We start from the raw sequence: 14998 nt of genomic DNA, 5'->3' as shown, positions 1-14998 counted from the left end.
ATTGAAAATGGAGGTAACGGGATGTGAAGAAGTTTCTTCCGAGTGGTAAGAACTGTGTTCTTCGGTTGACAACTGAAGGTGAAAATTTATTCCACTGCTGTTGCTATCGCCTCCGCCGCCGATTCGATTCGGATTTTTTGTAGTCGTTCTATGAAAAGTTCTCACATTGCTTCTGCATTGTTTTAAAAATGAATAATTTTGATTACACAATATTTGCATACACTGGGACATTATTCATGATTCGACAGTCATCTTGTTAGCATTCCCGTGAACGTTTCAGTACAAAGCCAATATAATACAAAGCACGAAAAAGAAAGGAAAAGCTAAAATAAGTTAAAAAAAAATACAGAAATTGGGCAAAGATAAAATAAAAATTCATCAGAATCCAATGGAAATCGAGTCCATCAAAGTCAACGCAAAGGCCGTCACCATCCGACAGCACCAAAGTTATGACCCACCAACACAGGTTCTTATCAGGACCACCACAATTGTCATAAACAAAAAAATCATAAACAGAATCATTATTTTTCCAGTCAACTTATTCGTTTTTCGGGTAAATTACTTCACGCACAGGTCGTTTTATCATTTGAAAAATTTAAAATTTTCAAAAATTTCAAAACCAACAGCTCTCAACAGAACATAGGAGACGATACTTTAGTTAGGTTAGTTTTGCTTTGGAATATATCATTTATATTTCAGTGCAAAAATCAACCAGGCAAATGTATGCCGTCCGACGACCTAACTAAAGGATCGTCTCCTATGTTTCAAACTAACCGGGCAATCGATGGAACACAGGTTTGCTTGCGAAAGGCCGCCGCTTCCGACGACGGGTCGGCGGCCGACTCGGATTGTGTCACCTCGGCGGCTTAGGGCACCCTCTGTTCCTTATCCTCGATTGATGCGGACTACGTCCCCATTACGTTACTTTTAGAATAAATTTCATTACGAAAAAAAATGAATAATGAAAATTGCGCTCCTGTGGCGTTCATCCTTGAATACCGCAAATCATAAAATCGCATTTTCGTAACAATAAAAAATGACAAAACACTACAAACAACAAGGCAGCAACAATTGTACAATAAAATCGCTATCTATTGTATTTCGGCTCCGGTGACGCTAATACGAAAGTACCTAAGTTTTTTACTAATATTGATACTATTTTTCATTAAATGCTTTCTAGTTTTCTGATGATGAATGATGGTTTCTGATGGCAGTCACTCGAAAATTCCTCTATTATTCCATATTTCCCAATTATTTCATTTTATTATCTCTTATTGACTTTCATTCGTCTTTTTTTATTTTCAATCTCCCATAAATAGTTTACTGAATTTTCGTTCATTGCTCAATTGGTTCACACCCAATTCAAATGCACTTGTCATATTCATAGTTCAGTCATATTTCTATATTTAATATTATTATTTGTTCAGTTTATATTCGATTTTTATTTAGTTTATTTTTTACTTTCCTGATATCTATTAAAATTCTTTCCAGTTCTTTTTAAAACTTTGCAATAGAATTCTAGCACCGTTTAATTTTGCCATCACATCAAATCGGGATTCTCGTTATTAATTAGAAGATTTTCTAATTCACTAAACATAGTATTGACCAGAGGTACTCCCGTAGACGAGTGGTTGGTGTAACACATATCATCCTGAGGGTTCGGGTTCTATTCTCGCTCAGGCCGGGGGATTTTTTTTGGGGAAAAATTTCTTCCGACATGCACTGTGGTAACGCGTATTCTTCTATCTTCTATCTTCTCGCTTACCACTCAGAATACATTCACGGCATGTTATTCGGCATAGAAATTTCAGCTATGTACTAATAAAAAAGGACGCAAATAATACCACGTTGAGACAGGGAAGATCCTCTAGTAACTTTAGTGCTATTGCAGAAGAAGAAGCGTTAACCATCTGTAGATTTCTTCTTGAAACGTATGTTTTCTACACCTTTGAACAGCTCTTATGGGTTCGAAAATTTGACGGAAACTCAGTGTTACATTATCACGGTATGAAAAAGTTCGATTAAGGTTTGACCAACACTGTTAGTACATGAACAAGGGTCAGGACCTCGAAATATTGGACAAAAAATCCTTCACTTCACTTCAGTTCTATTTATATCATGCGAAAATTTAATAGATACTGAATAGCCCAGTTTTGACTCATGTAACAAGGAACATTCAATAACCTGATAACACAGATCCTACAGCTCGATACTACTTATCGCGTGGACATCTTCACTCCCCACCAAATGAGCAATATTGGATATCTTATCGCTGTTATCACAGAAAACCCTACCAAAACATTCAATTCGAACCAAACATATATACCCAATCGGCAATGTTAGAGAACAGCAAACAACATATGACATGTGTCATTTGATATAATTGGAATAACTGGCACTAGTTCGAGGCAAACACAGGTAACGGAGCTTTTGCATTTGATCAACAACTGGAGCCAATCACTATAGAGCCCTCGTCAGGTCTTGAACCCATTTTAAACATCCGTCCTTTGCTGGGGGTGAGCCTGAGCCAGTCTTGTTCCCATATAAAGCCATCGGAGCAAAGACAACAAAACGCCAACACGAAGTGAAAATTTAACAAGTCAGCGTGTAAGGTTCAAAAGGGCAACTATCTCCAAACACACACAACCACACACGCGCACCGATGAACACAAAAGAAAAACATTCGTCTTACACTGCAACAAACACACATACACAAGTGGGGGCAAGAAGGGTGCGGCGACGAAAAACTACACATCGAACCGGTATTCGGAATCAATGGAACAACAGAACTCACCATCGAATGACAGACCGGCCGTCGTCTGCTGCTCGATCGGAGAGTGCTTCAACGTTGGCGGCCAAATTCAGACAGAAGGTAAGTGAGAGGGGTTTGTAGGCCTCTTTAAATGTGCGCAAACATTGAATCAGACGCACGCACACACATACACACACACACTCAGTCCCAAGTGCGCACAAGAAAAAGGAGTCGAGGAAGGGAACCACATGCCGCACGCATGTCCCTTCCCTTTGGTGTGTTGTTTTCGTATCGGTCCCAGCAGTCATTTACCTTGCTGCGGCGGGAGGTTTCGAGTCTGAGCCGTAGGTCTCACGCATAGAGGATTGTATGCTGTCGGGGGATGCGCTCTTGAGAGCTCCCCACAAACTCTAAATATATGCCGAACAGCTGGTGAGAAACTGAATACGACAAACTCAAATATGCTGTTGAGTGCAATAACATGAATCGTCCATTATTTGTTGTATATGGTTTAGATTAAGAAAAAAAAGATTTAATGAATATTATGCGATCTAGCGTTGTGGTAACATCCGTACCTATCACGCTAATGATCACGAGTTCAATTCTCACTCCTGACATTCTTGGAAATGGAAGTTCGACATATGGCCAGCTTGTTTGTGTGTGTGTGGTTCTAACAATAAAAAGAATGAATCGAGAATTATTTAATTAAACATTGAGATTTTAGATCGCTTCCATCTTATGTACCAAGTTTCAATGAAATCGAAAAGGGTCGCGTCAAAATTTCCTTTTTTTTCGGCTGATTAGGCATGAATGATGATATGAATTTATAGGCTTATTGATGACTATTTATTGACCGATCATTAGATTTTGACGAATTCGTTAATTTTTTTCGAGTCAGGAGTGGCGTCAAATTTCAACACATTTCAAGCCGGATGTGAAAAAATATTTTCCAGAAGTGGGAGTTGTGTTTTTCGGTTGAAAACTGAAGATGAAAACTCGTTCCGTTGGAGTTGTTATAGCCTCCGTCTCCACCATACCACCGATTCGGTTCGGATTTTCTGTGGGCATTCTGCGGAAGGTGCTGCGTAGTATGATTTGTGGATCATTTCTTCGGGAATGAAGCGTTTCGAAGCCTTGGAGATGTAATTTTGCTAAGAGATACTGAAAAATTGTTTGGATATTCAATAAGTTCAGTGATTCAATGGCGCTCTAGACAGCGAACATCGTGAGTTCAAAACTCATAGCCCACAACTTACCATCTTTGTGTGTTATTGAATAACTACGATCACGCAACAATCATTAGTGGAATCGATTCACGGTCGGAGTCCTTGCCTCTCTCTATTCACACGCGCCCTGCTGCTTCGAACAAGGACTGTGCTATTAATAAACACAAAAATGATCATATCAACTGTCTGCACTATCCGGTCCAACCGAACAATGGATCGGAAGGAACATTCTTACTATGAAATGGTCCCTGTGTAATTTACCATATGTATCGATGCGATAAACATGTAACATGTACACGATTAAAATTGTTACAGCTGAAATGAGTTTATTAGCAAATGGATATGCAATATATATATATAGCGAGCAATCAACAGTACAAGTCAATGCTTCTGCTAAGAGTCAATCTGATTTTTTTTTACTTTGCGCCTCCAACATTTAGTTTGCTTTCACTACATTTACACTGTATAGAAATATGAATAAGATGGAAGATAATAATCTACATACTCCTACGTTTTTCTGGTTATGTCCCCAAGAATAGCCTCCTGTGTTTTGAAACAAACCACAAAAAAAAATTTAAATTGAAAAAACAAGCATTATCGAATCACAAATCCCACATACTGTCCACATACTACGTGGACAACTTTAGGGAGGTAGGGGTTACGAAAATGTCCAAGCTTGTCCACGGTGATTGGGGAGGGAGTTAAAATAGTGACCACGTGGACACATTAAATGAATATTTGAAAAAACATTTCCAAGAAAAGCCATATTTATCAATAAAAAGGTTGAACTGTCTGATAGTCGAACATCCATATTTTTTTTCATATCACTGAACTTCTTTCCTAAGTGTGTATTCTGGAAAAAGCGTATATGAACTGAGAGCGATCGACTTTGATTTGTTTTCGAGAGTCATTGAAGAAAATGAAAAATAAAGACGCGTCCAAAGTAAAGACTATTTCGTTTCTATTTTTTCAGAACTCCCACGTTTTGCGAAAATGGAGCACGAACAACAATTTTTCTTCATGGGTGCACTGACCGTATTTCTGGGAGTCCCATTTATCCGAAAGTTACCCGAACGACAGCTACCCGAAAAACATTCACCCGAATGGAACATCTACTCGAATGAACATTTACTCGAATGCGACATTTACCCGAATGCAACAAATACCCGAATGCAAGATTTACCCGAAAGTATAACTTATAGCTATATTTAATTAGAAGATTTTTTTAATATTTCATACTGATGAGCGTTATTAGAATGATAATATTTATACATTGACTGTTATCCGAAAACTCGTATATTGCATGGATAGAGCAAACGAGAAAAAGCGGCGTTGCATACTATATTTTCCAAAGTTATGAAAAAGATATATATATTAATCAAATATATTAATGTATCAATAAAATTATTAATTTTCTATGAATGAGACGGCATGTCAGTTGTGCCTACACTTATTTCTAAACATGACACAGTGAAGTCTTCAACATCATTTTTGAATTTCCTCATCACAATTTCTTATTTTACCTCGCATTTTGGTTGCTCTTTCATGTTGTTTTGGTTCAATCTTATTTATCAACAGAAGATTTGAAAAAACTCATAATCTGATTTGTCGAAATTTTTCCTTTTTTATTCGGGTAAACGTTCCATTTATGTAAATGTCACATTCGGATAAATGTGTCTCGGGTGAATGGGATACAACCATTTCTAGATAAGTGTCCTTAGTAACGAAGACAATCTACGTTGAAATGTTATATTTTCTGGAATACATTTCTATTGTGTTGTCCGGCAAGTTTGTGCCACCACTGATGATAATCAAATCGAGACATACATCAAGAATAATCCTCAGTACATGATACATGAAATAAGAGATTCATTACAAATATTTATATTAATGAGTGAACCTGGTGAACCTTGGTTACGTAAACGCATCGCGATCTAGGCAGCTATCAATGATATCGGTAAATGGACTGTCGAACTAGGTTTCCGGCTTTAGTGGCAAAAGAGTGATCACATAATGGTCAAAATTTACAACGGGAATGCGTTCGGGAATCAAAATTTATAACGAAGGCATCCTCCGCCGAAGAACTTTGGAAATACTTAGAGTGGAGGCCAACTGCAACCTGAATTTCCAGCACCATGTCAAAGAGACGAGGAAGAAATGTGCCTCCCGGTTTAATTTTGTTAAACCATTACCAAACCTCACCGGAGAGATAAACTTCACTGTGGAATATCTTTGGCCTGCTACAAAAAAAAACCAACAGTCTCGGTATGCGCTGAAGTAGGGGAACCTCCGTTTGATATCTTCGTAGACGCGGTTAAAATCTCCAGAACTGTGACCTTCCTCGCCTGAACCAGCTGAGGTGAGGAGACGCACCTGACTGTCTTTATTATAAAATCTTACAACAGGTGACACACTCCAACCTTCCATCGATAGCTAAATAACTTTGGTTTGGGCCAATGTAGTCGAATTTGTTTCACAAAAATTATCCGACGAAGCGGTTTGAAGCGTTCTGGAAAATAAAAAGGCTACATAGCCAGAATCAAAGGCTTCAAAGCGTTGAGAGAGTATCGAATCCTGTCCAGACTCATAACCGGCCACTACAAAATATAACGTAACTTCAACAGAAGATTCTTCCATCCCCTTTGTAATATGTATGAGATCCGAAAATCGGTCGAATACATCGTTTGTATTTGTCTGAAATACGAGAACCTCCGGAACTTTTACGGGATCAGCGGGATCATTTGTGATCATCCTTGAAGATAATCCTCCATCCTCCTCCATAAAATGCTACACTGCATTGTTTTCTAAAAGATGCCAATTTGTATTTAAAATTTGAATAAGAAATTGTGATCCAAAGATCCTTGTTTCCTCCCCTCCGTGATTCACCACCGCCTGGGGTCTTGGAAATCGAACATCTTCGCCAAACGACCAGGGAAAATAACTCAATGTGTAAATGTGTTGAAATTCTGGTGATATAAATATTTGAAATTGTTTAACCCTATCTGTATGTAAAATCAATAATATTGGTAATAAGTTCATTGTAAACACACCTCGTGGTACTTATTAGGTCGTTTTTGGTGGAACGAACCAGCTTAAAAGTCTTAAAAGAGGAGAGGATATCTGAAAATATCAAAAAATAAAGAATAAAAAACGTGATATACCGTAATAACAACGTTAATGGAATTTGGAAGAAACTAAATAGCTATACAAATAAATTAAATTCACGGGAAATGTTGAGGAACAAATTGAGAACAAACCGCTACTACTTATGAAGCTAACATTTCTAAGAATGTCAAACCATAGGATTGAAAAAAAACAAAATTGGAATTTAATCGTAATTCAATTATTTTTCGAATTTTCTGTCAGAAAATGGAGAAATGTCCACGTGGACAACAAGGGGAGGGGTATAGACAATGTCCACGCTTGTCCACGGAGGGGGAGGAGCGTGTCTGAAATCTTGGTTTTTCTTTCCACGTGGTATGTGGACAACCCCTAATAGATCCATTGGCAGGAACAATTAACCGAGTCGTATAAATGCGCACTAAACGTAGCGGCGAAGCATAATTACATTGTTTGCTCTGCTGTAGTGCGGATTATTCGCACCCTAATAGTTCGCTTCGGAATGCATGGTCAGACATTCACAGTGCAGGACGTGCATTGATACTAAGAAAACAATTTTTATTAGCCCATTGCACAAGAGTTTCTATTTTTTTTCGGTCGATAATTGTAGCGGTAGACATCTATGGCTTCACAATCTACATTCGAACCAGCTACTACTACAGTTTTCCTCAAATTTAAGAGCAGATTTTCCAAGTTCGCCATTGTTTCAAAAATCGTGGTCATACTTGAAAAAACTAGCAACTAGTAAGTGTGATCTCACAGGGGAGCTCCTCAAGGTGGGCCAAACTCCGGCGAAACTTAGACACCGGATGTATGCACTGGTTGATGATCAGCATGTGGGATACAGAACGAAACTCTATCATGCACAGTTCCCTCATAAGATCAGTAGTTCTTACGAGATCCCAAATAGAACGCTTACAGTGGAAAAATTATCAACTTGTTGCATGTTCAACGAACTTTTTTCCGACGCTCTGAAATCGCGTTTTTCACAAAAAAATTACTCCCAAATTAATATCGTACATTTTTTCATCCCAAAAAAAAATTGGTATATTGCCAGATACTTTCAGAAGTCTTTGGTTAAGCAAAATATTGTAATAATATTCCAAGTGCGGCAAAAAAAAATATTTTCTGTTGATGGCAATATACGGCTTTATGACAGGGTAATCAACCGCAAAGACTATAAATTAGTAAGAATTTTGTATGAATAAGACAAAACCTAGAAATAGATTTTTGTTTAAAAAATTTGGTCATAGGGGTCTGATGTTTCACTTAATTCTGGAAAATGGGTCTATTGCCCAAAATAGTTTGAGAACCCCTTCTTCTTCTTCAATGGCACTAACGTTCCTAGAGGAACTTCGCCTTCTCAACGTAGTATTACTTGCGTCATTTTTATTAGTACTTAGTTGAGATTTCTATGCCAAATAACACGCCTTGAATGCATTCTGAGTGGCAAGCTCTAGACGACGCGTGATCACAGTGCAAGTCGGAGGAAATTTCTTTGACGAAAAATTCCCCCGACCAGAACGGGAATCGAACCCGAACACCCGGCATGTTAGTTATGACGCTAACCACTCGGCCAAGGGAGCACTCGTTTGAGAACCCCTGGTTTAGCTGAAAACGCTCAATGGAGGAATCGATTGCTCCTTGGAAATACCTGGGGCAAATAGTACCCCCTCCCCAAGTCCCGACAATCGGAATCATCGTTGATCCGAAGCTGAATTATTAACACTTGAGAAGGAATGGATTACTCCTCGGAATTACACAGCAAAAATAAGACCCCCGTCCCAACCATTGGAAACGACGATCGATTGCGGCTTTCGAAACAAATAATTTTATAACGGTGCTTCCATAAATGTGATTTCTTCGAATTGGTGAAATAATATCCACTACACCATATCAAACATATCAAATCCATAGTCAACGGCACCCATCGGCATCGAATTATCATCGATACCACGATTTTCGCAAAATGTTCCTTTCAGTTCAGCTGCAGAAACGAAATGGAATTGGGAGAAAACAGTATAATGCATAGGCGTGGGAGCGTGAACTCCCGCGTCTCACATCGCAATACAATTGAATGGATTCCCGTGTGTGTGCGCTAGCTTATATACGGATTTGTGTGCTTGCACTCCAAGCGTCACTCTCTTGTTTTCGAATCTTTGAACTTACACCCCAATACAGAAATGAAAGAACTAGTCCTACGTCAAAATTTCTGAACGGAATCGACGAAATCAAAATTGCACGCAATTAACTGTTAGTATTAGCACCATAAACACCATTTACAATATCAACAACCTGGCTTGTAATTTAACCTTTATCAAAGAAAAACTGTAAATTGTATTTTCTCTTTGTCGACTTCCATTGTTAACAACATGTAACTCACAACTGAATGGAACAAACAAAAAAAAGCAAAAAAACACAACAGAGAGGTGACAAACGAAAAAGTATTCATACCAAATACAAACCAAACTTCATCTGCCAAAAAGTCACATTACTGATCTGGAAACAAGAAGTGTACGTCTCAGCTTAAGGCAGTATTCTAGTTTGAAAATTCGAAAAAAAAATCAAAAATTTTTTCTTCATATTTCTGTAGTTAAGGCATTCAAGAATATACCATAGAAAGGACTTATCGAAAATCCTATTGTTTACCGAGTTAGAGCCATTTTAGAGATGCGGTATCTAACCTGGTATGACCATAACAATGATCTACAAACGCGTTTTTCTCGAAACTCGTTTTTTCGAACTGGCGTACACGATATCTCAAGTTCTACTGAACCGATTCATGTCGAATTTATATGAATACAATCCGCATGCATCTCTCTATCGCATGAGCCAATGAAAAATAATAATTTTTAAATTTTAATATTTTTTAAAAATTGGGAAACGTAAGAAAAAAACTTTCTAGACCGCATTTTGTTTTTCAAATGGCCGCCATTTTGTCAAAAAAAATACGTTTTTGGCTTGTCCGAGGTTCATGGGATAGCGGCATCTTTACTGATTTAGAATCTGTTCGATTTGCCTGTTTCAGATAACCAGAAGGGCTGGAATCGTGTGCGCCATGGCACAACTTCATCAGGTCACTTCATCAGCTTGTAACTATTCTAGTTATGAATATTTTTTCTCCGTTCAATTTTTGTTTCATTGTTAAAAAATAGATGAACAAATAATGATATAATAGATAGTAAACATAGTTTTCGTTTTATTTTTAGAGAGCTCGAAAAAACGTCCGAAATTCGTGTCTCTACACTAGAATGCCCCCTTAACGCATCAGATTATTTCTCAAAAAGTATTTCAAGAGCTGTTATTCAACATCAACCGTTTGAAAAATTGTTTGTAAACTGTAATTATTGGGACTAATTATCTTTAATTTTTGTAATGTTAAGGACTTTTGACGCAAATATTCAAAACTATTCAAATGAATGTAGGAAAATACGATTTTCAATTGACGAGATTATTTAAAAATGTAAATATGTTCAGTTGCTAGGTTCAGAATTAATCATGGGATCGTTTCTCTATCCGCAAAATTATGTGTCGGTGAATTAAAATTTAATTTTTAACAAAAAAAAAATCTCCCGCATGGATTGTTCGAATAAAGGATTGAGTATCTTTCAAACAAAGCCAATGAAAATTCAAACCAATATTAATGGGAAACTTTTGTCCATGTTCTTCATATTGATGTTTCCGATGAAACAACAGGTTCTGAATAACAAATATATTGAGGGTCTCCGTAGCTACATTGGTTGCGCGTTCGCTTAGTAAGCGATCGATCGTGAGTTCAAAACTCAGGGCCCTTATTGGAGATCGATCCACGGTCGAAATAAGATCGATTCATCCATACAACTGCTCTGCTCTGCAAGACATATCGAGCTGTTGTTCTATAAATAACTCACCAATGATGAATCAACTGTCTCCGCTGTCCGATCTAACTTGGATAATCGATGAACAGAAGGAAAACTCTCACGCCTAAATGGCTACTGTGTAAATGTGTACCATATGCAATGGTATAGGAGGGAATACACTAACGCCGAAAAATTGCAACTGTGTAATGTGCTAATTATAGATATGATAAACATGTGACATGTGCACGATTAAAATTCGTCTCTGTTACAGCTAAAATGCTAATGAGCCTAAAATGAACAAAAAGGATAACAAAACAACAAATATCTCGTACTGTAATGTAATTCATAGTTCCATTTTTCATCTTTCCGGGGTCGACCGACTCCGAGATGGAAAATGAAAGGTGGAAAGTTTTTCAAATCTGTGACGTCACAGATTTTGTTTATGTGTGCGTGGAAAAGAAAATTCTAGCTGATTGACTTTAATTTGGTATATCGATCATCTCGGTTAACATTAAAACTCAAAAAAGAAAAAAGGATACATCTGATTTGAGTAAAAAATGTAAATGTATAAAAAATCCTCAGTTTTCAAGAAAAAATATAGAAAATTAGAGCGCCGTTGGTCCCGAAACCATGCAAACTATAAAAAATGGATACAATCAATAATTACGGAAACAAAATTCAAATTCGTTGCAAGTTTGACATTTTTCCACTAGCTCATAAACTTCAATTTGATGTGTCGATCATCTGAATCGGCTCAGTGGTTCAAAAGTTATGGATTTTTGATAAAAGTAATTTTTTGGAAAAGTGAAAAAAATCGAATCACCCAAAAAAAATAATACAGGTTCAATGTTTTACCATAACGAAAACAAGCTACCAATTTTCACGAAAATCTGAAAACCACTATATCAGTTTGGCATGGAATGGCTGAAGTAATACTGCAAGAGTTCACAAAATTCAAAGTTCGCGTTTTTCTTGTTGTTTTTCATATCTTTTAGTGCGGCCATAATAATAATTAGGATTACTGCACTTGGATTAACGCTAGAAAATATAAGTATCATTAACTTCCTTGGATATCGGATGATACAATATATACAATCGAAGACTCTTTTTGTCGTTTATGAGTTTGGTTTTTTAAGTTACTACTAGCCATGTTTGCGGATTAATAAAAAAATATGATACGTTGATCCTTGAAATAAGTTTGAAAGTTAAGAATTTGGGAAAACAAATATAAAATTCATGTGAAGACGACTTTTGTGTACAACACATGCCCCACTGGGGCCTTTTGCTAATTAAGTAAGTAAGAAACGTCATAACTTTTTAACCATTGAGTCGATTTCAAAAATCGACATATCAAATGAAATCTTATTCTTATATGAATCAACTTCAATCGGTCATTTAAAACAAATTCAGAAATTAAATACTACAGAACAACTTTAATTAAAAAAAAATAGCCACCTAATTTTCCACAATTCGCTCTTTCAAGCCAAATTTCTTCTATCTTGTCGCAATTTTAAACCTCTCAAATTGAATTGTCAAAATGATAGGTCAAAGAACGAAAAGCAGGAAAAATTAACAAATAAGGGGGGGTAATCATGGATTTTTATTAACCATCTCAAAAAAATATTTTAAAAAACATTCCTTTTTTAATTTCTCTTTCAAATTTTGATAAAATTGCACTGAATAGTAAAAGAAGGGCAATAATAATATTTGAATAAACTTATAGAATAATAAACATGTTTATATAAACCTTCCCATCTTAACATTTTTCATTAAAGACCTTGCGTCAAGACAGCTAGAAATCCATACACTCTCAAATCAAGTGTGCCTGAAAAAAAAATATTCTCAATGTAAACAAGCGATGAAAATGTGGACACTTTTTAGTCATTGAATTGTATGGAGTTCCACTGCTGTGTTGCAAGGTTGTTCATCTCGGACCGCCTCCATATTTTCAATGTTGTTTTGTGTTCACTGTTTACACTGCTCACTGCTTTATGATCCTTCACTGTGTTTATATTTTTTTCAATCAATTTGTTTGAGTTACTTTGTTTATATGGGTGCTTTAGCCAATTAGATTAGAACGAAAACGGTAACAATAATTAACCCGTATAAAAACATAACCATCATAACGGTTATGGCGATGCTAACAAAGTCAAACAATGATAATCCAAAATCTACAATCCTTTTATTTTTTTGAGGCTTAAATTGAACGATATTTTTCAACGGTTAATTTCTTGAGTGCAGCGTTCAGTCCCTAGATGAGACTCCGCTTGAATTTGTCAGGGAAATCCTGCCCGCAAAAAAAAAATTGTCTACTGCAACATTTTTTCCAAAACATACAAATAGTTTCAAAAATAGCTTTACAAATTGCAGACATTTCCAAGACAACAAACCTTTGTTATTCTCAGCCTCCGTTGCGATAAGATGAAACCATCCAATTTGGCTATTGTTGTTAACGGGTCTTATTGATATTGTTGTGCTGTATACATTATCCAAGTTGGCGGCGATGTTTTCCGCTACACGTTGTCTTGTTGCTTGTCTGTAGAGTGGGAAGGATCTGTTTGTGTTTGTGCGCTCTATCACGGATCCTTCCTGCTAGAAATGTTTTATCCTCTCACGATGAATAACATACGTGTTCTCACACACACACACACACACACACACCTACTGGCGTGCTAAAAGTCGGTGAAAAATTCTAATTAATCCCAACTTTGCTCATAAATCTTCGTTCACAATTGCTTTTCCCTTTTTTTTTTTGAGATTCTCACCTTGCACACTTATATTTATTTCTGCCTTCAAACTAGTAATAATACCACTCAACTTTAGCAATAATTTATATCATCACAAACTATGGCAACAAAATCTTCAACCAATTCTATTCACTTTGGGTAGACAACGAAAAACAACAAAGCCAACAGAACGACCCCTTTTTTCCAAACGCGCACAAAACTTCCTTCCTGTTTAAAGAATTTTCATTATTCGACGATTCGGCTCGTCCCGACCAACATTGGTCGTCGTCATCCACCGTCAGGAGTGAGGGCAGGAAAATCGAAACTTTTTCCACCCCGAAATTTATTTTCACCGCACCCTCCCTCAACTGCACCACGACACGGCCGATCCAATCAGCCGCACTAACACATGCGCGCTCCAGCAAAAAAAGATATCCTTCCGACAGTACGCAATTTACACGGCGATTTTCAATATGCCAAATTATCCCAACAACCAAAGCAATAGTAGTGTTCTTCTCCGCGAAACAGGGCCACTGAAATTATTTATCTCCTTACGCCACCTCTAACCGGGGATTGTAAAACACGGTAATCCCTTTTCTTTCCCCAAATCAAACACAAAGGGGAATCATCACAAAAAAGGATGGTGTCTTCTTTTCTTCGCTCCACTCGCGCACACGACTTCTTCGAGTCGAGTCAGCGGTTTGTTGGTCCAAAAAAGATACACACATACGCACACTCACACATACACACTTGAAAACAACAGTGCAGAAGAAGTCACAAACCGCTATTCCTAGAATCTCATCATATCAGGGCCAACGATAACAAGACACGCAACGAAAACTTCGATCACGATGTTCACTGGAACAGGCTCTTCTCTCTACTGAAGGAAGAAAGTAGCCAACAGCGGCAACATAACGCAGCCACGAGTACTCGCTGTGTTGCGGCTTTTCGCGTGTGATGCTTCTCCCTGAACGCAGCACCGACCGGAGCGAAAGAGCGAGGGTGAGCATAAAATATCATTGCGTAAAAGTTGATTTGTGTGTGTGTGTGTGTGTGTTGTATGTTTCAATATGGCGAGATTGCTCTATTATTTTACATTTACTAAAGGTATGCTAGATTGATTGCATCGTACACAAAATGAGTAATATACCGATATGTTATTCTGAATTTGTAACATTTTTGTTAACTTTTAAATTCAAACCGGTTTTTCATTTACCTTTTGTTGATAAGAAATCTTTACTCTGATTTATTCATTTATGATCACGATCTGCCGTGAAAGAAAGTCTGGAAAAATGAACATATTTTGTTCGAATCGGATTATATTCACAGCATTTC

General features: G+C 37.2%; 1 protein-coding gene across 3 annotated transcripts in view; it reads right to left on the bottom strand.

The window, feature by feature from the left end:
• The window catches only part of LOC129765480 (tyrosine-protein kinase Src64B), a 180430-nt gene extending 165802 nt beyond the window's left edge, over positions 1–14628 (bottom strand). The window contains exons 1-2 of one of the 3 annotated variants that reach the window (XM_055765844.1): positions 14446–14628; positions 13328–13891 (exon numbers count right to left, since the gene is read on the bottom strand). The gene's annotated coding sequence lies outside the window, so the exon portion shown is untranslated. Of the gene's footprint in view, positions 1–13327 lie in introns of all 3 variants that reach the window. The other 2 variants (XM_055765845.1, XM_055765846.1) reach the window with 2 other exon arrangements.
• Between the last annotated feature and the right edge of the window lie 370 nt (positions 14629–14998).

The sequence above is a fragment of the Toxorhynchites rutilus genome, chromosome 2 (genome assembly GCF_029784135.1).
Source record: "Toxorhynchites rutilus septentrionalis strain SRP chromosome 2, ASM2978413v1, whole genome shotgun sequence".
Classification (NCBI taxonomy): domain Eukaryota; kingdom Metazoa; phylum Arthropoda; class Insecta; order Diptera; family Culicidae; genus Toxorhynchites; species Toxorhynchites rutilus.
Note: the sequence above shows the minus strand (reverse complement) of the source record. Positions and strands in the feature narration are given on the sequence as shown.